Source organism: Schistocerca serialis, chromosome 5, assembly GCF_023864345.2.
Source record: "Schistocerca serialis cubense isolate TAMUIC-IGC-003099 chromosome 5, iqSchSeri2.2, whole genome shotgun sequence".
Lineage (NCBI taxonomy): Eukaryota > Metazoa > Arthropoda > Insecta > Orthoptera > Acrididae > Schistocerca > Schistocerca serialis.
In genome coordinates, this window is record NC_064642.1 from 630,768,829 (window position 1) to 630,781,766 (window position 12,938).

Here is a 12,938-nt window from a genome sequence, read left to right on the forward strand (position 1 = left end):
GTTTTTTGATTGATAAAATTAACCACTGTTATTTACGTTGCCCACCACTGAGAGGTTTGTGATACAAAATCTTATAATAGTGTTAATTTGTTGTGTTCCTGGCGTTGGTTCAAATGGCTCTGAGCACTATGGGACTTAACTACTGAGGTCATCAGTCCTCTAGAACTTAGAACTACTTAAACCTAACTAACCTAAGGACATCACACACATCCATGCCCGAGGCAGGATTCGAACCTGCGACCGTAGCGGTCACGCGGTTCCAAACTGACGCGCTTAGAACCGCACGGCCACACCGGCCGGCCCTGGCGTTGGTACCCTGCCCCAGAAGCCTAGGGTCACACTGTTATTATTTAAAGGAAGGCAGGTTGAATAATGGCCAACGACCTTGCCGCGGTGGTAACACCGGTTCCCATCAGATCGCCGAAGTTAAGCGCTGTCGGCCTGGGCTAGCACTTGGATGGGTGACCATCCGGTCTGCCGAGCGCTGTTGGCTAATGGGGTGCACTCAGCCCTTGCGAGGCAAACTGAGAAGCTATTTGACTGAAAAGCAGCGGCTCCGGTCTCGGAAACTGACATACGGCCGGGAGAGCGGTGTGCTGACCACATGTCCCTCCGTATCTACATCCAGTGACGACTGTGGGCTGAGGATGACACGGTGACCGGTCGGTACCTTTGTGCCTTCATGGCCTGTGCGCGCGGAGTTTAGTTTAGTTTTAGTTTAAGTTGAATAATATTTGTCTGTTTGGACGAAAGTAGTAACTGGGTTGGTAGTTTCAATTTTCCTGCCGCAGCGTGTCGCAGTTTCAGGCAGTCAAGTCTCACTAGTCGGCCTTGCGGGATGCCTCCCTGAGATCCAGAATTCCATCTTCCCATCATCGAGCAGGTGATGGGTGCAGGCCATCCGGGAGAGCGTGGTCTTTTTATTATTTCGAACTGTTTAAAGAAGCAAAGAGACGTCATTCAATTCAACCTCGACAACTGCTACAGAGTCCTTCACATCCATCAAAACCGGATTCACCTAGCGCGATATCAAACTGCGACAGCACATATAATATTCACCGAGGGGTCAAAATGCGAACTACGCTTTTTGAGTGTTTGCTCACAGGCATTTACAGAAACCTGACCTCCTTACTGATAACACTATCATGACGGCGGAACTTTAACGCCCATCCTAAAGGCGCTAACATGCGTGATATCGAGAGACAGAGCAAGCCATCGTTCTCTCCGACTCAAGGGCTGCTCTTTCGCTACTGCAGCACTCACGAGGAGAACACAGCCATCGGCCAATTCCTTAGGACATAATGGAACTGACTGCTATTTCCGCAGTTTCCAAGAAAGCGGGCCTGGCTAGGATGATGGCATGCTTCTGACAACCCAGTGAATTAAATGGCAGTTCGTGGCTAAACAACAGTCCACGGAGCAATCCCAGCTATAGAATTACCCTGAAATTGTGCGTTCAAAATGGCTCTGAGCACTATGGCACTCAACTGCCGAGGTCATTAGTCCCCTAGAACTTAGAACTAGTTAAACCTAACTAACCTAAGGACATCACACACATCCATGCCCGAGGCAGGATTCGAACCTGCGACCGTAGCGGTCTCGCGGTTCCAGACTGCAGCGCCAGAACCGCGCGGCCACTTCGGCCGGCGAAATTGTGCGATCGAAAGGGAAAATGACTGGTTGAAGGCGTGACGATTACGAAGGATAACGGAGTCATAAAGATTTAAATTTCAGCTCGATTAAATCATGATGCGACCACGAATTGATATCGCTGGGGAAAAAGTGTCGCATTCAAGGATGAATTTGTAGGTGAAGGCCTGCATCTTTACCCTTGAATGCAACACATCTCCCCCGACGATGTAGATTCGAACAACAGTAAGAAGCTATATTACAAGTTCAAACCAAGATCTATATACAGCTAAAATGCTCTCCAATTTGTTACGCTGTGAACATCTCTCCTGACACTTTCAGCTGTACTTTTATCGAAGTGCTGTACACTTTCTTTTCACGGTTCCTGTGTAACGTATTCAAGTGGATGCTATGTGCGCATTTATTTATTTATTTTTAACAGATCATCTGATGACGAGTTTCCGAGGAGTGGAAACCGGTAACGAGACAGTTTGTATGACCCGAACGTGGAAAGATACAATAAAATAATTTTGAGGACAAGAATATCAAGTGCAGATAGAAAATAATATCTTTTTAGGGTGTCTGTGCACAGAAATCAACAGATCGTCGATTGTTCGATGAAACCGCAATAGCTAACCTATTTTATAAGGGTATAGTCTATAAGTTTTCTGGGTATTTACTACTTTGTTATCAAAACAGAAGAGACCTGTTATGGAATCCTCAAATATAGTAGAAAGAAGGAGAGCTCCACCATGGAAAGATCAGCGCCGACAAAGATTTAACTAAAATGAATTTTAGCGCTGTGCAAGGCATCAAATTGAAACTCATAGCCTTTGTGCAATTATAAGACCAAACAATAATTCCAGCAGCAGTGAAAAATGAGCGAAGGAAACAAAGGAGAATGTTCACTGAGAAGCGGCTTGACAATACGCCGTGAGCGCAGAATGAAAGGAAACCATTCGTCACATCACCCAGAGATGAAGACGTCTCAGCAAGTCTTTGCGACAATAACAATAACTTTCGATGTCTATGGCTAGCCGGAAACGTCAGTTGTGTGTGTGTGTGTGTGTGTGTGTGTGTGTGTGTGTGTGTGTGTGTGTGTGTGTGTGTGGTTGTGTGTGTGTGTGTGTGTGTTATGCGAATGAGCGGAGGCGAGCTATCGTGTGTGTTCATATCTGTCAGTCTTTCTCCAGCCTGGTTATAAGTGAAAGTTACAGAACATACCCAGCCCCCGTTTTTATCGATTGCATCCAAGTGCTGCTCCAGATGACATTAGCAGTCACTCTTACGCTATTTCTTCTGTTTCAAAATACGGCACGATTGTGATACTCATAAAACTAATTTTACTCTGGACTTCAGATAATGTCTTCCCTACTCTGTCGAGCCCAATGACTTATTTTTCGCGCAAGATATTCCTTGTGGCTTCCATTAATGGACTACGCCGAATGTAATTTTTTTAACAGGTTATGTTTCCAAAGAACTGAATCCAGAAACACTTTTCTAGAATCTGTTTCTTCTTTTGGTCTTTCTGAGACCTCAAAACTGTCTTTTAACCTTTCATATATATACTGCAAACATATAAGCATACGCGAGAAGAAATGTTGAACTACTGATGAAATTATATCGTCCGAAGGCGTGCTGATATTTGACTGAGAGGTAGCGGCTCCTATCTCGGAAACTCACATATGGCCGGGAGAGCGGTGGGCTGTCCACTTGCCCCTCGATATCCGCATCCAGTGACGCCTATGGGCTTAGGATGACACGGCGGCCGGTCGGTACGGTCGGGCCTTCATGGCCTGTTCGGGAGGAGTTTCAGTTTTAGAAGGCGTGCTGCAAAGTAATGCCTCCGAAATTTTTATGTGGAAATTATTAAGGCTTTCTAAATAACACAAACGTTATTAACATCAAATGGCTCTGAGCACTATCGGACTTAACTTCTGAGGTCATCAGTCCCCTAGAACTTATAACTACTTAAACCTAACTAACCTAAGGACATCGCACACATCCATGCCCGAGGGAGGATTCGAACCTGCGGCAGTAGCGGTCGCGCGGTTCCACACTGAAGCGCCTAGAGCCGCTCGGCCACTTCGGTCGGCGTTATTAACAACGTCCTCCATCTTTATTCTTCGTGTTTACGTACAGTATTTGCAGCCCTCTACCGCTAGAGATCTCCGAGTTGATAGCGTGTAATATGGCGGAGTGTAACGTAACGATGTTGGTGCGTGAGAAACAGCGTGCTGTAATCGACTTTCGTACTAGAAGAGCTCGTCCACACATGGAACACTCTCTCCTTCAGTACATGGCAATGTCAAACCACACATGAGTGCTGCGGCATCTGCAACAATCTGATGCCTCCATTCACTGTCATCAATCATCCTCCATGCAGTCCCAAAGTTCCGATTTTTTCACCTGTTTTCAAAAGTTAAATAACACCTTTAAGAGCCTCATTTTGATAGTGATGAAGTTGTGCAAGCAGAGGCGAGGTTGTGGTTGTGGCAACAAATTGAAATATCGTACAGTGATTGTATCAACAAACTGGCCTCTCGTTGGTAGAAATGTGTTCGTAGCTCGGCTGACTAAGTTAAGAAATAAATAAGCAGATATGAAGAATGAAGATTTAGACAATAACGTTTGTTTTATTTAAACAGCTTTAAGACTCTTCACACAGAAAATTTGAGGCATTATTTTTCAGTACGCTCTCGTATTTTGGGACACACTGTTATTCTGACGCTACGGTCGCAGGTTAGAATCCTGCCTCGGGCATGGATGTGTGTGATGTCCTTAGGTTAGTTAGGTTTAAGTAGTTCTATGTTCTAGGGGACTGATGACCTCAGAAGTTAAGTCCCATAGTGCTCAGAGCCATTTGAACCAGTTGTTATTCTGACCTGATCTCAGAAATCGGCAAGCAATTACCGATTTCGGCAGTGAATTATTGTTATCAAATAATTTTCCTTATATCTTACTTTCTTTTCCAAAGCGTTCATCCCGTCTACTAAGGGGTCTGCGGTTTCAGGAATTGGGAAATTTTATCCCGGTTTTGAACCTCGTGGGCGGATGCCCTGCCGACGCTACAGTCATCAAGGTAAACTTAGAGAAAGAAGCCCTACGTTCCATCTTCCTTTGTTCTGCGTGTTATCGCATTGTAACTGTGTACCTAAGGCGGAATTTGGGGACCACCCTAGCATTGTTGACTGTCACGAAGGCGCCGGCGGACACATACTCACTGTATTTAGCTCAGTATGCAGAGCAGTACTGTGCATTAATCTGTAGTTTTTGATTGTCACTACACCTGTGTACACGAAAACAGGCACAGTATATTGCTTAACGTTTTGAATTTTGCTTTTTGCAACTTTACATTACACAGAGGTTTCATTAGTAATTTCTTGCTCTACATCCCTTATAAGGCTGACTGCTAATTTATATTTTGGCATGAGTAGTGAGAGTTGCTTTCTCATGTAATTTGAGCGTAAATTGTTTTAGCTCAAATGGATCCCGTACCGCGTCAACCAGTCGAACGGTACGATGATGTAAACGTCGAAAAAAGACTGGTTTTACTGATGAAGAATTTGTGAAGCTGCAAGAATCAGAATTTGATGTAGGTCATCTGGCAATATCGGAGCTTTCTGACGAAGATGCGTTGTGGACACAACTCGTAGTGCCAGCAGTGACGACGACACTGAAGGTAATGCTGACGGTAATGGAATGCAAGAAATCTACAGCAAGTAGAACTGTAAGAAGCCGTAACTGCGACTGATGCTTAACTGATAATACCTCGCCAGCTCAAGAGCAAATTAACAAGACACGTTCGTCCACAGTATGTGTTTCATCGTCAAGCCTCAGGTGACTATGATTATAGTACAAACACACCGCCAGAACATATGCTGCACTAAACATAGTGGAGCGTGTGGTGGTCAGCGTGTTAACCGCAGACCACTAAAGAGGAGAAAAAATATTACATTGCTAGTAGACCATCGTAAAGTTTATTACTCCACATTTTATTCAAAGGAAGTCATGATGTATAGATTATGTATGGGCTAGTTACAGTTATTACATATTCAGTGGTATGTTACATACCAAATTAAGTACAGAATGACATGTTTTAACGCTATTGCAGTCGTAAACTTTAAGAGGGTTTAGTAATCTAGGGTTAAACAGTTTTGACTACGATATTTTGTCACCGATTCCGGTAACTTATCTTCAGTTTTTGGGCTCAATTGGGAAGCGGTAATTCATCACTTTCAACACGTATTCGATTTTACTAGCAAATTATGCATGGTTTCTAAACTGTCTGTCGGATCGTGTAACTTTACATTTGGTTTCCGTTGGTGTACCTGCAGAGTCCTTTGTACAGTCTATAGACAAAGAGAAAATGGCCTGAAAAGTGTTTTCGACATCTCGTGCCGAAGTCAGCAAAAGAATCATCAGAAAGTTATCCTGCGCACCAGAGAACCTTATTCAAGTGAATTATATCCTGCAACACTGGCTAATTGTACAAGCGGGAATAATTGTCATATGAAAAAACCATCTTAATCCTTACAAAATTTCTGTTGTGTATAAGTTAAAGCAGTGGGTTTTCATTTATTTCAGTGGTTCCTGAATGGAATGTTACCGAAATATTTGGAGCTGCGAATGCACAGGTCGACCGTCAGTTTTCGATTTCTTCCTGATTCAGCCCGTCCGGAAATACAGGGTGCAGCAGTCAAACCTGCATTTTTTAAATGTGTGTAAAATAAACACGGACGCAGGTATCAAAATTTTATTCATACAATATTATTCTACGTTAAAAAGCATTTAAGAAACATCAACACAATTTTTTCGTTGTTTGAAAATAACCGAAGATGACGTCCTTGTGGATCACGGCGTTCTCGCAGCCGATTTACGAAGTTGTCCATCACGTGACGGAGCATATGCTGAGCAATTCTCTGGATTTACAGCCGGATTCTTGATTTGAGATCACCAGCGTTATGAGGTATTTCTTTCGCCGACGTTTTCAAAGTTTTCGACCCAAGATTTTATTGAGTTAACCGAAGGTACCTGCCTATTTCGATTAATTTGAAAATGCGCCTGGAAACGCCGCTGAACGGCTACATAGCTACCGCTTTGGTAGAACGCTTTCACTGCAAACGACCGTTGTTGCTTAGTCTACCGCTCCACGGCTACTGAAATGCTTTGTGTTGGGGAACGCAATGGTGATCTTGGTTACTCGCCCCCCCCCCCCCCCCCACACACACACACTACTTCCAACGCTACCGCACACTAATAATTAATGCAGTTTTGACTGGAGCACCCTATAGAAAACCACAGAATATGCTGCATCATGCAGCAGAAATTTCCCGTCAGTTAATCGAATAGCCGTTGCAAATTTGTGAACAATTTCCGGAGCAGTGGTATTTTGGCCACCTTGTATGCTTAACATACTCGATATTTTCCTGCTTTCTTCACACACACACACACACACACACACACACACACACACACACACACACACACACAATCAACCAGCCGCATTGTACGTGTTGTGGATTGGCAGGAGCCAACCCACGGGGTTTGGAGGAAGCCGAAAGGCACGCGTTTAAGTTCACGCAGGCTGGCGTGAGGTCTGGAACAGAACAAGGAATTCAGACTTCAGAAAAAAGGTGGTACTTGGTGGAATACTTAACTTTAATCCATCAATGTTGAACGTAGCTCTTGTCTGTACATTCTTCACAATATCAATAGCAACTGATAATGGCGCCTTGCTAGGTCGTAGCAAATGACATAGCTGAAGGCTATGCTAACTATCGTCTCGGCAAATGAGAGCGTATTTTGTCAGTGAACCATCGCTAGCAAAGTCGGTTGTACAACTGGGGCGAGTGCTAGGAAGTCTCTCTAGACCTGCCTGCAACAATCACTGATAGTGTCGACACGCGGGTCCGACGTATACTAACGGACCGCGGCCGATTTAAAGGCTACCACCTAGCAAGTGTTGTGCCTGGCGGTGACACCACAGTACGCTGCATGTCTTTGTGCCCTTCTAACATTTTGGTATCTTGTTAATGATATAGAGAAACGGATGTGTCTCGTACTTTCCCCGATGCGTTCCAGCTGGCGTCAATAATAAGCAGCGCTATAGCCAGCTCGTATCAACTCGCCCCCCACCCCCCTAGAGTGAGAATGCCAAGGCATTCATTTGTCTGGCCGGAAAGTCAATAGCCACGGCTCAAATTACAGCTGAATGCGTTCCAACGATGATGAGTTGCGCTGACTTGCCGTAACTTACACTAATTTCATCCCAGGTGTTCAATCAACTTTTCTTTTCCGCCAGCCGTATCTCATTGACACCGTAATTATGCTTCAGGCCCGTATTTGGGTGCGTGTTTCGGTGAAGCTGAACACAAAACTGCTGTTACGTTGCAAGGTAGTGTAAGAGAAGGTCGAGCCAGTGAAACAGTAACTGAAACCATCAGAAGAGCGTTGAAATGACAGGTGATACGACAAATAAAAAATCAATTAAAATCACTCGAAAGAAGAGCGACAACTGAACATAAGATAGTTTTACGATGTGATACAGATTCGTCTTCTGGACGCAGTTTATGGTCGGTCAATGGATCAACAAGGGTTGCAAGAGATTGAAGAACAGTCATCAGACGGACATGTATCTTTAATATTAGCTGCTGAGATTCTATGAACGCGTTTTAGTCTTGCGTATTAACACCTTTCTGGAGAATGGAAAGTGCCTCTTTATAAATCAGTCTGGATTTCTAAAATGGCTCTCTAGTGAAGATCAACTGGCTTTGTTTGTTATGATTTGAGAATTCAGCAGATAGCGGCGTAGATATTGATGTGTTCGTTGACTCCAGGAAGGCATTAGACAGTCAGTTGCAATGTCGCTTGGTGAACAAAATATGAATTTACGCAATATCGGGCCGTCTTTGTGATTGGAGTTCAGCTTCTGTGGCACAGTGGCCGGCCTACCACGCAGAGGACCCGGATTCGATTGCAGGTACTGCCAGGGAATTTTCCTTGTTGGGAGGACTGGAACGAGGTGCTCTAAGGCCAGTGATCGTATTTGAGTAGCTATTTGAGTGATAAGCAGAGACTACAAGATCTAGAGATCCGACGACGGTCGGGAGAGTGGTGTGCTTATCCTAAGGCCCTCCACACCCAATCCGAGCAACGCTATTGGCAGAGGGTAACACGACAATCTGTCGGTCCCTATTGGACCGCCTTGGCCACAGTTCGGAGCTTATGCTTTGCTTTTTGTGACTGGCCATATGAAGTCAAAGCGTCTTTTGTGGCGGAGCAAAATCTTTGAATGTAGAAGTAGTTTCGGAAGTGCCCAAAAGGAGCGCAATGTAGAAAGCTCCTTGAGATACTTCGTGGATGAAGATGAATCTTGCATGATAGTTGCAAAAAAAAAAAAAAAAAAAAAAAAAAAACATTGTAATGCAGAGGATCCATAGTTGGTGCAGGCACTGATAACTAAGCATTACCATGTAGGATTAATAGAGGAGACAGAAAACATCCAAAAATGAGTGGCACCTTTCGTTCCACGAGCGTTTATCAAGAGCCACAGCCTCGTGGAAATGCTCATTGCGCATCGCAAAGAGGTTTACTGTTAAAAATCCGAGTGCGTACATTTCAAGAAGAGTGAAGCAGGATGTTACTTCTTCCCAGGTGTATCACGCGAAATAATTATGAGAGAAAGTGTACTTCGTCTGGGGCCTTACACGCTGTGGTTTTCCCCGAGCATCATTCACGATCGGAACGTGAAATCTTCGAATGCATTGGGTTAATGCCCGCCTAGGCTTGTAATACTTCATGCATTACTGAGAGGACAGAACACTGGAACTTCTGAAATGAATGCTTTCTGAATGCTATAATTCTCTGAATTTTAATTTCTTGGATGTTGTTAGAGCGATGCACTAATCACTGATGTTAATAATTTTTTTGCTGTTATGTTAAAAGTTCTACATATTTTACTGCAATCAAACAGTGTGTTCTTATATTAAAGTATTTCATATATTTTATCTGTGTCACATAAGGTGGGGGCGATAGTAAGCAATGTTGCTCCACCTCCCTCCCAAAGAAAAAAAAAACTGAAAGCTTTGCCACGCCTATGTCCTTCGCCAAGAAGTGAAACGTCGTTTTTGGACTGCAGCTCTAGGCCAAGGACTCCCAAACTATTCCTCAGACGGAGCACTTTGAGAATTCTGGTGGCAGTTTGATGGAACACCTTCGTTATTTTGAAGGTTAAAGAACTGACAAACATGCAGTGACTTTATAATTCACTTATTCTATGATCTGAAGACGGCAATATAACTTTGCCGAAACTAGTGTTCACCATATGTATCAACTGCGATCTGGGCAATAAAACTTCCCTTGTTGAAGCTCTTTTACAAATATTTTAAAAACTGAGAAGAACTTGTGCTATTCAGTGATTACTTCAATTTTACGTCATAATTAACACACAAATGAAAATAGGATTTTTGAAAAGATAAGAGAAAATGTCGCGAAAAGCACCATGTTTTCCACGGAGTCCTAATTCGCTTTCGGTGAGACACTGGTGTTCTGCAGAACATAACTTGGGAAGTCCTATGCTAGAGTTACTACTTTGATGATTTTAAAATACAGAGTGGCTCATATATAGCCGGCCCGAACCGGAATGCGAACGCGCGTGAGTAGCATTTCTAGCTTGTCAGATTCTTTGCCACCTTCCAACAGCAGTAGCGTGTGAGTAGTTCATACGGCAAGTAGTCGTTATAAAGCGTGTACTTCATTGCCATGCCTTACTCCATTGAAGAATGTGTGTTCATTGTTGAAAAATATGTGCGGTCTGGATCCATTGAAGTTGTTCGGGAGACTTTTCATGAAAAGTTTACTGAAAGTAATATTCCTGCAAAATTAACTATTCTAGTGAGAAAGTGGCGTTCGACAGGCAGTGTTGTTAATTCAAAGAGAAATAAGGCACTGACAGTACGTACACCTGAAGTTGTGGCAAATGTGATGGCACACATTGAAAGAAGTCCCTACAAGTCAACACTACGATTATCACAGCAATGTGGAATATCTCGCAGGTCATGTCAACGCATCCTTTATGGCTTAAAAATGAAACCTTACCGTGTGAGTGTAGTTCAGCAAATAAAAGAAGCGGACAAGGGTAAGCGTACACATCACAATAATTGGTTGCTGGAAAATGTCGCTGGGGGACATCTTGATCCGTTCCTCCTCCTTTCGACGGATGAAGCTCGGTTTCATCTGTCGGGTTACGTTAATTCACAAAACACAAGACATTTTGCTCCAGAGAATCGTAATGGCTTACAGCAAAAGCCGTTACACGATTTAAAAATTGGTGTCTGGTGTGCTGTATCTGGTAACAGAATTATCGGGCCATTGTTCTTCAACGAAACTGTCAACACACATGTTTACTTGCAACTCCATAATGAATTTTCGGCTCTGTTAACTCCAAACGAAAAATGTTGTGTATATTTCCAGCAAGATGGGGCAACTTCCCATACGTCAGATTTGTCCTTAGCTCGTATACATACTGATTTTACAGAAGAGAGGACCATTAGTAAGGGCTTGTGACCACGCCGCTCTCCTGACTTGTCACGATGTGACTCTCATCTCTGAGGATTTCTAATGGCTAGAGTCTACCGCAACAATCCCAGAACACTTAACACATTAAAAGACAGCATGTGTGTAGAAATTTGGAACATTCCTCAAAGAGTACTGAAAAGTGTTTTCCTTAACATGCTTCGACGTGCACAACTTTGCTTGGATATTGGCAGAGACTTTAAATTCCTTTCTAAAATATGCTTGATAAACTAATAAAAATAAATCTGTTACTAAAACTGTTAATTACACAGTTAATAATGTAACTATACAATAAAAATGTAAGAAAGCAATGAAGTAGGTTGATTTTCTTCATTGATATTCCTTTCAGCGCAGGGGCCTGTTTTATGTTTGCCACTCTGTATCTTCCACTCGATCTGGCCAACTGGGACAGCAACCATACGACAGTTATTCTTCTTCAATAAAACAGTTTTGGTTGCTGTGCTGGCGTAAACTGTTGCCAGCACACCGGTAGGCACAGACTTAGTGCAAAGATCGATAGTAGGCTCTGGATCAAGCGCGCCTATCACGAGAGAGGCCAGAGACACACCGACAAGCAACGCGCCGCCAACGCCTCTCGAAAGCAAGTATTTAGGCGGCCGCCGCTCACCGGAGGGCCTCACTCGACTCACTATTCCAGTTTGGCGTGCGTCAGTGATTCGCAGAGTGGGTTCAGTTCACATCGCAGGTTACCACAGTACAAAGCGACCAGATCAGTGACTGTAGCAGGACTATTATTGTTGAACTTGTACCACAGAACACTGACTCTATCCCATATAAGTAAAGTTTACTTATGTAAATAAAAGAACCGCATTAATCCACGTGTGCATTTGTGTTGTAGAAAGAGGATACCGGCCACCCCTGACAACACCCTTTCCTTTGCTTCCTTGTGGTACAAGACTCTACAGTTGCTTTAATGACGCGTTTCGCCTTTGTAAGGCGATCATGGACTGGGAGACATTCATAGAACTGTTATTTTGGGTAATGAGCCTAATTCAGATCGAGCTAACGGAGGCATGTGCCCCCAATACAGTTATGACAGCAGGCGCAGTTGTCAAGCGATAGGACCTCACAGACTTACTCGCATCTCACTACACTAGAGTGCAATGAAAACCAGCTATCAGAGTAGAAGACATCGAGCATGTACACAGAAGAACATTGCACTTGCCGTCTTAACTGCACCAGAGGAACATGCCCCAGCACGATCTGGCCTTATGCTTATTCCATAGCATAACAGTTCGGAGGCATATGCCTCGCTCTGCTCGATCTGGACGTAAGCTTATACGACAGCATAACACTTCTACGAATTTCTTTCAATCCGTAACAATATTTTCGAAACGAAAACTGTTTTATTCAGTCACTTTCATGATTGGTGTAAGTTAACTATAGTACTCACATCTGCAAATTTCAGGACAGGCAAGTGTCTACCACATGCAGACCTCGTAAACGGCAACGAGGACATAACAGAGACAACGGTAGCCGGTTCAAAATGGTTCAAATGGCTCTGAGCACTATGGGACTTAACCTCTGAGGTCATCAGTCCCATAGAACTTAGAACTACTTAAACCTAACTAACCTAAGGACATCACACACATCCATACCCGAGGCAGGATCCGAACCTGCAACCATAGCGGTCACGCGGTTCCGGACTGTAGCGCCTAGAACCGCTCGGCCAACCCGGCCGGCACGGTAGCCGGATAAATTACTCAGCAGAG

The 12,938-nt window shown here is 43.8% G+C and overlaps 1 pseudogene; it reads left to right on the forward strand.

Annotated features, from left to right (window-relative positions):
• The first annotated feature begins 375 nt into the window (after window positions 1-375).
• LOC126482688 (5S ribosomal RNA) lies at window positions 376-493 on the forward strand (annotated as a pseudogene).
• Window positions 494-12,938: the final 12,445 nt, after the last annotated feature.